At 43.9% G+C, this 16,391-nt stretch overlaps 1 long non-coding RNA gene across 1 annotated transcript in view; it reads right to left on the bottom strand.

Annotated features, from left to right (window-relative positions):
* Nucleotides 1-634: 634 nt before the first annotated feature.
* Nucleotides 635-16,391, bottom strand: part of LOC109324632 — a 34,960-nt gene continuing 19,203 nt past the window's right edge. Inside the window, exons 2-3 of the long non-coding RNA XR_002104973.1 lie at nucleotides 15,606-15,739; nucleotides 635-1,010 (exon numbers count right to left, since the gene is read on the bottom strand). This is a non-coding gene — a long non-coding RNA (uncharacterized LOC109324632). The remainder of the gene's footprint in view (nucleotides 1,011-15,605; nucleotides 15,740-16,391) is intronic.

Here is a 16,391-nt window from a genome sequence, read left to right as displayed (position 1 = left end):
GTCTGGAGCCTCCCTCTGTCCTCCCCACCCAGCGTCCCAGGCTGCACCACTCCTAGCCCCCCACCAGTCCCTAGTTCCCCAACCAGTCCCTAGTTCCAAAGATGGTGACAGTGGTGCACAGGGGTAGCAGGGAGAGAAAGGGAGGAGAGGGAAGGTGCTGCTGAGCATGGGTGGAGGAGAGAATTCATACCCAATTCAGGGGCATAAAAAAATCCCCAGTGGCTGCTTCTGTGATGTCATCACCTGAAAGGGGGTTGCATCTGTGCCACTGCATCCCCTGACAATTTGTATTAGTTGTATACTGTTTTCCCTCTATAACGTGTGTGGTTTTCATTTAATTGTGCAATTGTTTCCCCCATGTATGGACCAGGACAACGCTTTGCTCTTGCCTGTAGTGCCTCCCAATTCTGTAAAGTTGTGGAGCAATTGAAATTCTTCCTTTTGCTAAAGGCCAGGAATATGGGCTTTCTACCATCTATGTGCTCTGCAAATAGAATGCACATTGATATTAGGAAGTGCAGAGGGCTTTGCCACGTTTTTTTTTATTATTATTTTTTAACAAAAACCAAAACCAGAACACTCCAGAGACTTTAACTTAAAAATGGTACCTGTAAACTTGTAGGAACCTGGGCCCCAAATCTGCAAATTGTTCTGTTTGGGTAGGCACAGCTGACTTGGTACTCCAAGAAGGTTCAGGGGCCTGTCTATGTGGAGCACCATGCAACATGGGGGCCTTGGTCCCCAATCACCACTATCTGCTGCTTGAAGCACAATCCAATGTAGAATCCTCAGTAAGTCTGGGGAGAGGGCAGTAGGTGACAGGACTTCCTAATGGCAGCTTAGGGCATATATCTTCATGGGACTGAGACCATGAGGTGTTGTTCTCAGTGTAAAGGGGTGTTGCATGGTGTTTTCCATGTTCTTCTGAAGTGTATACAGTCCTTCTGGGTCACCTCTTTCAGTCCAGAAGTCTCAGTCTCCTCAGGAATCTGAACAGCTTTTTAAGTCATCTGTAATGCCAATTATTTGATGAGTGCCAGAATCATGGGAGCTTCTGCGCTTCCCTAAGCTTATTTATTTTACACACTGGTAGAATTCCACTGACTTCAGTGGAGCATCTGATTTGCAATGATAGCAGGGAAGAATTTTTCTTTAAATCATTAGTACTGTCAACAGCCTAAGACAACAATAAGCAGAGGTATAGAGAGTCAGGGCCATATCATATGTCATACTTAGTATGTGTTTGATGTACTTCAGATGGGAGCAACTGTGCATTTAAGCAGTTAAAGATGTGCAAAGTGTGCTAGTATTATGGCAAAGTTATGACTTTTCATGTGAGGAGTATTTCCAGATGGTATGAAATAATATATGCTTAACTATCATTGGACTACTCCACAGAAATGTATAGCAATCTGCAATCCTCCAGCGTCCCAGGCTGCACCACTCCTAGCCCCCACTCTAGCTCTATGGGATAGTCTATCCACCTGCCAGAATTCTATTGCCCAGGGGGATGATACCTTCCCTAATGGGTGGTACCAACCCCAAAATGACACTCCCAGCTGCCCCATCAGGGCGTGAACCCAGCCCACATGGCATGTCCTCAAGCAGCCATTGACACTCTGAAGGTTTGCTGAGGCCCATCACTTTCTCAAGGACTCTGCTGTGAACAGCAATCAGCTAGCTTTGTGAACAAAACTGCACCAGAGAATTCCCTCCTTAGATATTAGCACATTGGCCTTGAACTAGAATTGTGATGGGGTGTTGAACCTAATCATGATCTGAGGAGTAGACAGAAGCATTGCCACTGCTACCAGGGGCATGAAGGGCAGCCAACAACACCAAGTGGTCTACAAGTGCATTGCAACCCAGATGGTACCTGGGGGGCACCAATGGAACTGGCTGCAGACCCACACTAAATGTGTCTGATGTCATAGTACTTTTGGGAAAGGGATGCCAAGGTCTCCAGTGCTGAGAGAAGCACGGTCCTCTATCACTAGGAGCTATCCAGAATCCTCAAGGAGGACCATATTGTTGCTCCATGCCACACTCTGCACTGCACACTCATGGTGCAGCATAATGGTGACAAAAACAACAATGGCTTTGCCTCTCTGCTGCCTTTTCCTGAAATGGCTGTGGAGAAGCATAAGGATGCTTAAACCATGGACTCATTCTCCAGCAAAGCTGTGACTACTCTGACCCAGACTCGGGACACACAAGGTGGGGACAACTTGAGTGAGACCCTCATTGAGCAGTAAGAAACAACACCATGCCAGCTCTTAGTAAGGTTCATCAACACCGGGGAAAGGGTGATTGGTGATGTTTTTGGGGGTCTGGGTGTGTCAAGCCCAATGGTTAACATGAAAGATATTTACTGAGATGTTCTGAAAAAGCAGATAACACACTACTAAAGGTGCACTGCAGTGAATGAAGAGTTTGCAGTCACTCAGAGATCTCCATGCACCTCCTCCTGCCTGGCTGAGCATTGTCCCAGAGAGTAGTCAGACAAGGCATCCGTAATTGGAATGGCCTGCTGGTGGTAATGTTCAGGATACTTGGCTGGGAGCACCACTTCAGCTCATGCACTGTTCAAATGTCAGGGGCTTCCTCCTCTGTGGGTCTATCTGGAGCTGTTCCAGTTTTCTGGAAGGCTTCACTCTTCACCTCAAATAAATTGTGAAGTATCTAGTCAGTGGCCACAAAACTGGGAATGTCCCTCAGCCTGAATTCAAGATCCTCAGGGATGTCCAGTGTTCCTTTAGGCACCCAGAGCCACACTCCACCACCATCTGACAGCTGCTTGACTGGTAATTTTGAAGAACTCCTTCCTGGGGTCCAGTTAGCCAGTGTACGGGTTCATAAGCCAGGGGAGAAGTCAGTAGGCCAGATCCCAGATGATCAAGGGGGAGGATGGCTAGTCAACTCAAATCTAAAAGCCCACCCATGCTCTCCTGAGGTGTGTGCAGCAGCAGGAGCCACCCCGCACACCCCTCAGATGAGCTGCTTGTGGCTCTGTCCCACACCTGCCCAAGGTGTGGAGTGCCTGCCCCAACCCCAGCCTCAGCCCCAGCCCAACTCCCTCCTCTACCACTGGGGCTGTGATCTGCTCCTCTCCCCTGCCCCCAATGCCCCTACCCTCACAACAGACTTGCCAGCTGAACCCGGCTGCTCTTCATGCTGCCGGGCTGTACTCCTAGCTGTCTGCATGCTGTGCTGTGGCTGCACACTTGCACAATGGCATTTATCGGGAATGTTAGTAGCCATATCAGCCAAAAAAAGCCGGTTGCTGGTACTGTCAATTTTACTTATATCGGTGTGAATCCAATATGGGACCAATGTATCAGGGCACCTCTATTATTCTATGATGATATCTTTGAGCTTTAACATATCTTAAATTAAAATTTAAAAAGCATCTTAACAAATAAAATGATTAAATTGAAAATCTTTTAAATTAGAAAAAATCTGATATATATTTTTTTAAATTGTTGATTTTTATCCATCCTGATAGAAAGCCATCAGTCAACAGTTTCTTCCCTCAGGTCTACATGTTACAAAAATAAACATGAGAGAAATAGTTCTGGGACTGTTCCTCAAGGCTGGTCCCTTTTTCCATAGGGTTTAGACAAAGGTATACCCATTATAGTCTGAGGTAAATTTCTGTCTTACTGAGGGGTCTTTAGGTCTCAATATTAGTGCTTTGCATTGTGGCTGACCTCTTATTTACTATGTCCGTGAGTGCAGGAGTTAATAAATTGCAGCCTGACTTTGGATGCTGGTCCTTTGAATCTTGATTAAAAACTGTACTTTGCTTTCAGTGTTTGAACCTGGAGTACAAGGACCAGAACAAGGATGACAGAAAAGAACCATTGGGCTCAAGTTGCAGCAAGGGAAGTTTAGGTTGGATAGGAAAAACTTTCTTACTAGGAGGGTGGTGAAGCACTGGAATGGGTTACCTAGAGAGGTGGTGGAATCTCCATCCTTGGAGGTTTTTAAAGCTGAGCTTGACAAAGTCCTGGCTGGAATGAAGTAGTTGGGGGTGGTCCTGCTTTGAAATGGGGGTCAGACCTGAGGACCTCTTGAGGTCCCTTCCAACCATAATTTTCTATAATTCTGTGATTTCTATGGTTCTAAAGGGGGAGCCCTGGGGTAAAGCCTGATATTCTATTCTCTCCAGGAAACTGGAGTTCCTGAATACACAGGTGTCATGTAGGTGACTCAACCACCAAAACTTGATATTAGTGAAGCATTCCCATGGTCCACAACTGCCTGAAGTATAACTGAAAAGTTTCACTGTTTGTAGGGTCGGAAGGGACCTGAGCAGATCATCAAGTCCGACCCCCTGCCTTGGCAGGAAAAAGTACTGGGGTCAAATAACCCCAGCAAGGTGACTGTCTAGCTTTGTCTTAAAGACCCCCAGGGTAGGAGCCAGCACCACTTCTCTTGGAAGTTGGTTCCAGATCCTAGCTGCCCTGACAGTGAAGTAGCGCCTCCTGATGTCTAGTCTGATTCTACCCTCTGCCAGCTTGTGACTGTTATTTCTAGTCACTCCTGGTAGTGCTCGGGGGAACAGGGACTCCCCCAATGCCTGCTGGTCCCCTCCGACTAGTTTGTAACAGGCCACTAGATCCCACTTCAGCCTTCTCTTGTGGAGGCTGAACAGGCTGAAAAGAACCCATTACTGTTTATATAATCCAAGGCATGGTGAGGAGGGCATAGAATGGGTATGCAGGTCTCATCAATGGCCCTCATGCAATTCAGGAAGCCCACCATCTGTTCAAATCTGGTGATGAGCTTGTGCAAGGTCCCTGAGCCAATGAACTGAGGTCCCAGCTCAATAGGTCATTGTCCACCATACTCTGAATTGCTTGGTGATGAAACAGATGCTGGTAGTGTGCATCAACTTCCAAATCACCAGAGTCATGTGTCTCTTGACAGGCATGAGGCATAGAAGCCTGATGTCACTGTGCTACAGTAGGAACACAACTCGGCACAAAAGTCTATGAATATGCCATGGGAAGTCCCAAGTTTCAAGCATGAGTTTATCCGAGTCAGTGCTCACTACTAGTGCCCAGCAGCAGTGAGATGGCATTTAATACCAGGCCTACAGTGCTTTGGTTTGGATAGTATCATGTTGTGTCTCTTGCAAGCTGGTCAGCCTGATGTCCACAATAACAGTCCTCAAAGTAGTGCCTCACCCAGGCCAGGAGCTTGTGCCACCGAAGCACAGAGTGCCTGTAAATTATAGTAGCTAGGGCAATGATTTACTTGGTTCTACCACTTGCCATTCTCCAGGAATCTGCTGGACACACTATCTCAACTGGGATAGTTGGTCAAGGGGGAACTTAAGATCTCTTCCCCACTGGCCAAGAAGGGATTGGAATTCACATCCTCAGTGAGATGGTCAGCCAATCAGTACTTTCCTCTGTGCTCAGAAATTTTCTGCCATTGTCAGAAATATGTGAACAAGGCGTGCCAGAAAAGCATGCCAGGACACCTGTTTATGGGTCCTGTAGTAGCAGAGCATGGGCTGTGCATATTAGAGATTGTAGTAAATATTAGGGAGGTGCGAAACAGGCCATATTCGATTCAGATTCAGCCCGAATCTGGCACAGTGATTCGATTAGTTGATTCGGATCACTGTCCCTGATTCGATTCAGCTGAATCCAAATCTGAAGATCTGATGTTGATTCAGAGAATCAGCGATTCAGCCATAGATACATCTTTAAATGTTTTTCTTACATATGTTGAGGTACCAGGTGCAGCTTGTGAATGCTGCGATGTTGGGGTGGATGGAGAATCCCACAGGTGCACAGGGGGTACTTTTGGTCCACTTCTGGGTCTGCCACTGAGCATGCTGTCCCACCCCCCCATGCCCTCCTGGCTCAGTGATCAGCCATGGGGGGACCCAGACCCAGGAAGCACTAGTCACCAAGCCAGGGGGGTGTGGGGGAGGGGGAGCCCACCACATGCTCCCTGGCAGACTGGGAAGTGGACCAGAAGTGCTTCTGGTTCACTTCCAGGTCTGTTGCTGAGTGCTGGGGACCCACCCCGCCACGCTTCTGTGGGATACTGCATTTGCCCCACCATCACTGCATTCATGAGCAACCTGCTACCTTGAGGTATGTAGAAAAAACATTGAAAGCTGTGTCTATGTCTGAATCACCGAATCTGAATCTCTCTGAATCAATTCAGAGGGTTCCAATTTGATTTGGAGAGATTAAAGGGTCTCCTGATTTGATTCGAATTTGGAGATCCAGCCACAAAAGTGGGCTAAATCTCCGCCGAATCAAATCAGGGATCAAAACTTTGCATAGTCCTAGTAAACATTACTGTGCAACTGGTCATAACATGTACTAACTTTAATATTACATAGCATTCCACAGATTTAACACATATTAATGAGGCCCTAAGATCTGCACCCTTGGGTGAAGCTGGTGGGCATTAATTACCACCTCTACGTGCTTGTTTGTGCCCTGGGTCAGCTTTTTCCAAATTCCCCTTTAATGGTCACCTTGGTCTGCTCCTGCAGCAGAAAAGTCCCTCTTGTCTTCCCCTCTCACTCTCTCTGCTGCTTCAATGTATGCTAAGAGGCAATTTACAAATTTAATGGCAAGGATGAGTGACAGAGCAGCTGGGGTGGGATGCTATGGAAGAAGGTGCAGAGAAAGAGTTACGAGTAATGCAGAGCTGCAGGGTAGCCCCAGGGATGGAACAGCAGGTGAAGGTGATTATTAGGAGGGCACAATTTAGGGCTGCAAGGTTTGGGAAACGCTGAGTGGAGGGGAGGAAGTGAATGGAGGAGAATTTGAAGGCTCCTTCTCTATGTCAGCACCTGGGAATTGTTCCCCTCTTGCCCACCCCTAGTATGCTAATGACAATACTGATGAACAAGGAATATTTTAAGGTCTTTGAATCTGAGGCTAAAATGGCAGATTCAGCACATATGCACCTGTGCATGGCCAGAAGATGGATTGAAAACTCTGGCAGTCATCAGGAATGTTCATTTACTCCAAAAACTCTAATTGATTGATAAGTTATTAACTGGCACAAAGGTCTAACTAATATATTTCACCTTTGGACCAACTTTCCAGTTCCACTCAGATGGCTTTTTGCTTAAATTTCTGGCAACACTTTTCAACATTGTAGATTTATTGTCTCGAACTTACAGACAATGGATTCTATAATTACTCTATTGCCCATAAATTGATTATAAGATTATAAATCACAACTAGAAAAACCAAAATGCCACCACCTAAGTTATTTTTATTTTCTGAGCAAGGGATAGAATAAATTAACATAGAAGTTGGAATTATAAAGTCAACAATCCCCACCCCCATATTAAAAAAACCTCAATTTAGTAAATGAATCTAGATTAGAGGAATTTGAATATTACGTGTGTCCATTCGTATGCTATGGTTAACTGTGGAGTAATGTACACGTGGGCTGGGTCTTTCCAAGCTGTCTAAGAGGCATAGATGATTATTCCCACTAAAATTAATGGGGATTGAGTGTTCAGATTCCTTAATTGGCTTTGCAAAGCTCAGCTGCACCATGACTGACTAAGGAGTTCTTGACAATACTGCCATCCCCCAGACAGTAACCAACCGCAGTCTCATACAAAAAGAAACAATCATTTGGTTTTCTCACCACATTTTATGGACAGTTATTTAAAACACTAGATTAAAAAAAAAAGTCAGGCAAACAAATTAAAAACCATTCCTTCTCCCCTCTAAAACCTCAAATACTAGACAATTCAGCCAGAGATCTTGTAAGGATGTAGCTAATCATATTCATAACATGTAGATATGGGATATATTATTATTTTTCCTTGAATTGTTTCATATTTACCCATTTCTTGCCATTTACCAGATGGACTAAGATCTCTATCAAAACATTGTTTATCTATACTTGTTTTGATCTTGTTTTAAAAAGTCAGCTAGCTACTTTACACTTCTGGTCATACTGAAAAAAAAGCAAGATGTTTTTGTGACACTGGTTTCTAAAGGTCACACTACTCATTTTCTCCATCTTATCAGATACATGATGTAAAGAGTAGGTGTTTCTGGCATGAAGCCTCATTTTTTTTAGCAGTGTGATCACTCATGCGTACAAGCCTTTGTCCAGACTGGTAACTATTATTATAGCTGCTTGGTAATCATTCATTCATGCATGCATGATACAGGTTAGTTGGACATTTGTGGCTGCGTGTGGAGTAGGAGAAGGCTCCTTCAGTAGGAGAAGGAAGCTGCTTACCCTTGGGCATACATGTCAAAATGTTATTTCTCTATTGACTTTCAGATCTTAAAAAGGCTAGTCTAACACAATGCCATAATTCTTCTTGAAGATGCAGCTCAGCAGGAGCTCACTGATTGTTGGCTTTCTGTATCTACAAAATATAAATTAATACAGACCTTGTTAATATATAGTTCTGTTAGATCCATTATAAAATTGGTGATATCTTTCAAGGCAAGCACTTGATTCCAGATTATAGTAAATCACATCTGACAATCTCTTCCTCCAGACAAATGGGATGTGATGGTGGACATGACCTTTGATTGGCCATGGTTAGTTTTGTGTTTCATTTTGTTGCTGTTGGCTCTCTCTGCATTATGGTCTAATGCTGGAGCTCTTTTCTCTTTTAGTTGGGACCTAAAATGTTTCTATAACTGGCCATAGAAGGAGAAACTGTCCATAGGATTGCTGTTGATTTAAAGAACTGAAGTTAGAACAAGGACAAGATAAAAGACAATGAAATGTATGGAAAAAAGTTCTTAGCCTAACATTTTTAATCATATCCATTCTGGGTACTTTGGTTCTTGGGATGCCAAACATGGGGATCTAATACTTCAAAAGAAGTTCAGGATGATGAACATCTCTGAAAGACGGTCCTATTGCAGAGTTTGAGTTTTTTCAGTTCTTGCTCAGGAGTGGTTTCTGATCTTTGTTGTGTGTTGTAAGTTTAAAATAACTCTTTCAAGACAATGGAACCAGCCTAGTGGCCTTGGAAGCATAGTTTATAATCAGATTCAGAGCACTTCACTGATCATTAGATAGTTTCAAACGTCTGTAAAATCAAGACGATGAGTTTTCAGATTCATTACAAAAGAATCTCCAGTGTCCCTCACTTGGGACACAAAGGGCACAGACAGAAGTGACAATTTTCACCCATTCTGGCCACAGAAAGAGGTCTATAGCCATGAGTAAACTCAAGTTCATGGCTCCAAACTGCTTAAAAATGGTTGATCAGGTGAAAATCTGAACCCTCACTGCATGAGGGGTCAGATGAAGGTGTTTCAAAACAGAGCATCTTCTGTAACTTCTGTTTGCACTGCCTGCCAGCCTGTTTTCAGAATAGGAGGGGGGAAAGGGAGTGGAGGGAGTTTGGTATGGGGGTTTTTCAGCCCCTACTGGAGGGTGGGGTAGGGTGGGTACATTGGACCCCCCTTCCACCTTGGGTGGGGGGTGTCCAATTCACCCACTCTACCCTCCAGTGCTGGCTTGGGAACCCTTAGAATGAGCTCCTTCTCCTCCCTTTTGCTCTGCTCCCATTCTGAAATGGGGACCAGCTGGGAGAAAGAAAGACTGCTGTTGCTAAGGGAAACCAACTGCAGGCTTCCAGCCAGCAGCCAGATTCCCTTCCCCCTTGGAACCAACAGTGCACTTCTGTTTGGTCAGGGGGACTGTTGTAACTCAGAACGCTTCCTGCAAAGTGTTCTCAGTTACAGAGGGGAGTTGAATTCCTGGCTGCGCCCTAAATGTAATAAATATAGTAAGTAATAATAGCATGTTTCAAGGACTTTATGGCCAGGTACATTACACTTAAACTGCTGTAAGTGATCGTAAACTGGTCTAAACCCATAACCATACAGAAATTTGGGGCACATAGACCGATTTAAAAATGGTGGATCCTGGTCTAAGACAGAACTAGATTGATATGGTATCAGACTTAATTGGTTTAGGCTAGACTGGTCTATCGAACTTCTGTATTAGATCCCCTGCCAGTGCAAGTTAAATTGCAGTCCACCAACATTGCAGCCTGCTCTGCAGGCCCCCCTGCTAATTTCCTCTTGCATAGTGGCATGCTAGACTCAGCCTGTGCTCGGCTGTGCCCTGCCAGTTGCTGTCATGGTGGCAGGATGGGGGAGGGAGCCCCTACCACAGAGCCCCTTCCAGAAATGCTGGCTTGAGTCTGGGGGTCCTATCAGCAGGGCAGGGAGCATGGGGGAGTGGGACATGGGTGGGATAGGACAGGGCTGCAGCCAAGACACCAGTGGCACCAAGGTACCAGTAAACCAGGACCCTGGCTTGGCTTAGCAGGCAGACCCTCTATGTGCTGCTGAGGACAGGGCATTGCGAGTGTCTGAGTCTGGCTGTAGCCACACGTGCCCCCAAAACATGCCAGGCAGGGCCCAGTGCTGGGCTGCTCCTGGCTGACAGAGGCAGTGGGACAGGGGCAGGCATCTCTGGGGAGCACAGCAGGCTGCAGGTATGCAGGGTCAGGTCTATCATTGATGCACACCTCCAGGGGCACAGGTGGGGGCAGGGGTGAGGTGGGGGCAAAGCAATGGGACTGGCTCTAAGGATGGTGAACTGTTCCATGCAGATGGCTCTGTGCTGCTGCCTGCTTCAGAACTCTGCCCTGCCCTGCCCTAATCTACCCTGCTCTGCCTGGCCATCTCTGAGTTCACCCATTCTGTGGGCCACCACATGCAAGGCAGTGACTTGGGGGTGGATGGCCCCGCTGCAGCGACTTCTGCCCCATGAGGTGCTGGCACCAGCTGTTTCTCTTGCCCCCTGCCCAGGGCCAGCAGGACCACCCCAAGGGGCACTGACTGGAGCCACAGCCATGGCAGGGGTCCCCAAGGAGTGGTGCACTGAGTAAAGAGCTCCTTCCCCATGGGGACTGTTCCTGGTGTGGCTGTGGGACTCCTTACTAGGCAAGTAGTGGGGCAGGATAGCATGGAGCAGAGCCAGGTGCCCAAGTGGCACTGCAAGGTGGGTGGCAGCAGAGTGCTGGCTGCATGGAGGGGCTCAGCATCCTTGGAGCCAGGTCTCATTGCTTTGCCCGTGTCCTATCCCCACTCCTGGAGGTGCAGGACAGCCCTGCCCACCCATACCTCACTGCGCTTCCTAGCTATACCTGCCCTTGTCCAAATGCATCTGCTGACCAAGGAGCTGCCCAGTGCTGGGCCATGCATGGCATGTCTCAAGTGTCTGTATGAGACTGCACTGCTGGGGAAGGCCACATAGTGGGGGCCTCCACTCTCTGTCCCCCCTCCCCCAATGCCTGGCCCAGCTGGCCAGCTCCCAGTCCTGCCCCCTGCCAGTGGTTGGCTATCAGTGGTGGTGGAGGGGCTGAGGGAACAGAGACAGCCTATTGGGAGGCATGTTGGCGTGCTCCAACCTGCTGACCTTGACCACTGCAGGCAGCGTGCATGCCCCACTGCCTACCAAGGGTGAACGTCCATTCTGTCCACTCCTGACCTAACTTTGAGTCCTTAAAGTGAGGAACTTAGACCACTTCTGCCTCAGGATTTTTGAATGTCTGTACTTAGCCTAGGTTGGGGAAATAATGAATTGTAACTTGGGTATCATGACAATCTGGAAGGTATTTTTGTTAACATATCCGCTGAGTGGGATTGTTAGAGTAAGAAATAATGTATGAATTCCCCTTCTTAATGAGCCATGAGAACTTAGCCAAGTTAAGTATGCCACTGATTTTTCTGAGAAAGATCTTACACTATACATTTCATTTAATTGAGGAATGACAGCTTGTGCTTCATCACCAACCATCATTTTATTCTTTTTCTTGCAAGACAGGAACAATACAGTCCTTCTGATATTCACCTCACAGATTGGGGGAGGCTAGTATGCGTGTTCAGTTGCCATTTTTTTCTGTTGTCTCTTTGTATTGTAGAATCTGACCGTATTTGGCCATACCACACAAGTAGAAGTTTTCAAGAGAAAATATCAGAATTGTGTTAAAAGTGAAGGGTTAGTTTTATCTAGGCTTTATAAAAGGAGCTGAGATAATTTTGAGTGACTATCTGACTGTACTAAAATCCTAAAGTGAATCACTTTCACTTCAGTTCACTTCTAAGCCAGAGCCAGTTCTGTGTTAGACCAGGATCCACATTTTTAAGTCTCTCTGTGTACCTCAAATTTCTGTACAGTTATGGGTGTAGACTAGTTTACAATCACTTATACCAGTTTGTGTGTAACGTACCTGGCCTAAAGTCCTTGAAACTTGCTGTTATTACTTACTGTATTTACTACATTTAGGGAGCAGCCATAAATTCCCTTATGCCTGTGTATGTACAATGAGTTACAGAGATGTCAAGCTGCAAACCCTGATCTACTATGGAATCAAGAGTGCTATATAGCAGGATACTTCTGCAGTTGTTCCCATCCTACATCTGTGATAAATGAGCAAGTCCTTTTATTAATTACTGAGGCAACCTGAAGGGTGCATACCATCCAAAACCCACCTATTTTCCTCTTCAGCGTGGGAAATGGGAGTTTATTTTTAAATGAGATGCCCTATATAATGTTAAATAGGGAAAACAAGACTGGAGCAGAGAATCCCATAGTAAGAAAGAGTGGGATTATATGAGAAGCCAATCTGTAATTTTCATGACAATAAGTAATTTTCACATGGTTGGTCTGCTTCTTGTGGTCATTACAGACTTCACAGCACTTCTCACAGATGTATGTTGGATAGCCCCAGAGCCCTAAATAAAATTTCCACCTATGTAATTACTGTATGGTCTTACTTCCTACAGGCAATTTCCATTAACTATATTATCTTGTACTTTCCCTGCTTAAAAAGTCTTCCTGGCACTGCTGCTTTTCTGCAGTAGAAGCAACCACATTTTAATGATGGGCGAAGTGATCTTTGCATCTATAGAGCCAAATTAACCCACTGGTGTGACTGTTTACACTTCCAGTACCAGTGAATTTTCACTACCCTACACCATGGTTGCACTATATCTGTAGATTAAAAATAATTTGGGGATCAGTAGTGTTACTGAGTATCATTCATAGAACTAGAACCGATTGGTATATAATAAAACTATTTTAGAGTTTTAATCTAAATCTTGCAAATATGGGATATAAATATGAAGATATTTAAATATAATTATTACAAATATTTACCTTTCAACCTATGACTATTATTTTAAATATTTTAAGGCACTATGTTTTTTATCTAAAGCTGTGAAAGATGTTCATTTGTGAAAAGCATGCTCCAGAAAGCAGCATAGATCAATCCAGCTTTGTGACATTAAGGGAAAAATCCTTAGCTGAGATTGTGGCCTAAAAAGTGTAAACCAAAAAAAAGGAGAGACAGAAAGAAAAAGGACATTCTTATATGTAAATAACTATTTGTCTCCTGTATTCCTGAACACAGACTAATTATCATTCATTAGCAGACTATTGAATTCACATAATCACTAATAGTTTCTGGAAGCTGTTCAGCGAGAAGACATGGAAATTACTAACTCATAGCTGGGTAAGGAAAAAAAATGGTAAATACACACATTGCTCTTGCTCTCTCTCTCCCGCCCCCAGCTTCTCTTCCTTGGACACTGTAGATTTATTGCCTCACAGTACTCACAGATGATGTTTTCATAGTCACTAATGAGGTCCCAGCAGTTTTTTAACAATAACAGGACATTACTGCTTCTAAGATATATTATGTGCTTTCCCCATTTCTGTTGAATATTCAGAAGTGTGCCAGCATAAAAATTCCCATTTTATTATTGCAATAGATTGCCTAACTTGCGTGATATGAAAGACTGCTAAGCTGTAACTTTCAAACTGTTAATTTGTATATAGCCTTATAAAAGAAATTAGAAATGTGCTATTCATGACTTCATATATAAAAATGCCAAACAAAAGTTTTTTTTATTTCTTCAAAAAAAAGTGTAACATAAAAGAGATCACATTTCAGTGCTGTGCATTCACTTTTACCCTCTCCAAGATCTTGGCGTTAACCCATAATTCCTGACAAACTTGCATGAGGCACCCAGAGAATATTTATGGGTCGTAGCTAAGAGTAGCATGTTTGTAAGCCTGGTTCACAATAGTCTTCCTCAACTAATCCAGGAACACAGATTCATTTTGGTCCTTATTCAAGAAAGCCTGTAAGCATTTTTCATAACGAGAAAGAAATCCTGGTCTGATTGACTTGATAGCACACTGCCTCCAGCAGTCAGATCCCAAGGTATTTTTTTCACTACAGGTCACACATTTTCAGAGCTGAGAAACAATGGTTTCTTTGTTTGACACGTAAAGGTTTAACACAACAAAAATTACTGAAACTAAACAAAGGCATTTAGGGAAGAGAATTTGCTCTAGTTTATTTAGTTCTCTGAAGCAAGTTTGCTTTTCTATTCTTTTCTTTGTCAAGGACTTGCACCTTTCATTCAGAAGATTGATTTTAAGAAAGCTCCCCCCTATAAGTGGACTTGCAACAAGCAGTGTTCTACAATCATTCTGAAATACTGTTGAAATGCCTGTTGTAGTTCAAGGTCCCAATCCTGCCAACACTCATAGACATACTTAACATTAGACATAAGAGTATGCCATTTCACTGATATGGGATTATTCATGTGCCTCAAGTTAAGCATGCATGTAACCACACAGGATTGGGGCCAAAGAACCATTTGTTAGGAACGAATCAAGGTCAGTCAAACTTTTGAAACAAACAAATTGTTATGTTCTTAACAATGCTGCATGCTTCTCATAAGTTTTTAATAATTCTTTCCTAGTTCCTTCTATGTTTATCCCTTAGTTTGGTAAGGATATATCAGCAACAGAGTGAAATCCAGTCTTGTTGAAGTCAATAGGCGTTTTGGCAGGATTTCATCTCAAGATGCATACAAACGTAAGAGGTTACCACCACTTTAATTTTTCCTTTTTTTTTTTTTTTGGTTGTTGCTTAAAAAAAAAACAAACCACTTCAGTGACTAATTTGTTATCAGTTTCCTTGGCTATTTCCCCTCCTTTTTCCTTAAAGCAAGTGATTGGACAGAGAATATGGGAGACTGTGCGCAAAAAAAAGCTGTGGGAAAGAGTAAAAATTCCCATAATTCAGGGTTTTACTTATGGGAGCTTTTAATGGGCCTAGTTCCTTCTACTTTTGAAGTCAATCAGATTTTTGCAGGAAATTCAACAAGAGCAGGAATGGGCCGAGTATTTATTATGTTATAATTCTTCCTCCCCCTCCCCCACGACAGAGCTAGGCCCAGCTGGGGATCATTTTTTGTTTTTATAAGCCTTGACACTCAGATCCCTACAGGTAAACATTTGTTCCCCCTCTGATCTGATGGGACCATCAGGATCTTTTTGTTTAGGTGCTTTTTGATACTATAAATCTTAATTGTGAATGGTTGTACAAACTCAACTTTATCAATTATGATTTCAGTTTTAGTTTCTCTAATTTCTAGGTTTTAAAATTTCTATGAAAAATATAACTTCATGGAGCAACACAACAAAAGCAACATTATATTTCATGAATAAATCTAGCCATCATTGAGAAATAATGGTCAAGAGGATCTTGGCACTCCTTCTGTACAGACATGAAGAAACAAAGAGTATCCACTTACATATCAGGTAAGTAGAGCTAGTGCTGTTTTATCTGAAGTTTAGTTGTGAAGGTCTTACGCCCTAACCCAAGTTTTTTTCTCTCTCTGTTCTGCTCTATATTTGAAACTGTTAGTCTGCTGAAGTTGAACCTCCTCTTCAGAGCAGACAAATAGTTGGAGAAGCAGGAGAAACCCAGCAATGTCCAGAAAAATATCCAACTCCTTTAGATTAATAAGTTACCTCATCTCCTAAGTTCTTGCCTTTTCTCATGCATTCTCATCCCCACTGTTTTTAGGAGTTTGATCATACATAAGACTGTCCATGTGCAGATCAGCTCACTCCAAGCAACTCCCCCCTCCTAAATTACTGTCATATTGATGAGCTTGAAGTTGGGGGGAGACTAATTTGACAGAAAAAAACAATTCAATGCAGAAGAAACCATAAATGTATGGACACACTACCTGGAAACTAATCAACACACAAAACATACAGAAAACCTCAGGATTGCTTCCCTGATGTTTCCCAAAGCACTTCCTCAAAGTGGAGGATGGGAAATGAATCTTTATGGGCTGGGTGCTTACTGAAGGCGTTGCATGAGAAGAGCAGGTATTTTGAGGGAAGTTTTTCACAGGTGTTTTGTAACAGTGGGCCTTCTCAGGGCTGATTTCCTAGTGGCTCCCTAGTTTCTGGGCTAACCGCCTGCCTTCTTGCCCACCACGCCTTGTTGGTAATTAATTAATTGATACAAGTTAAGCAGGAGGCCACCTATTTCCTGCCCCAATGCCAGGGAGCTCTATCTGAAGCTC

Source organism: Crocodylus porosus, unplaced genomic scaffold (genome assembly GCF_001723895.1).
Source record: "Crocodylus porosus isolate Cpor-Errol unplaced genomic scaffold, CroPor_comp1, whole genome shotgun sequence".
NCBI classification, from domain to species: domain Eukaryota; kingdom Metazoa; phylum Chordata; order Crocodylia; family Crocodylidae; genus Crocodylus; species Crocodylus porosus.
This window is presented reverse-complemented; position numbering and strand designations above follow the sequence as displayed.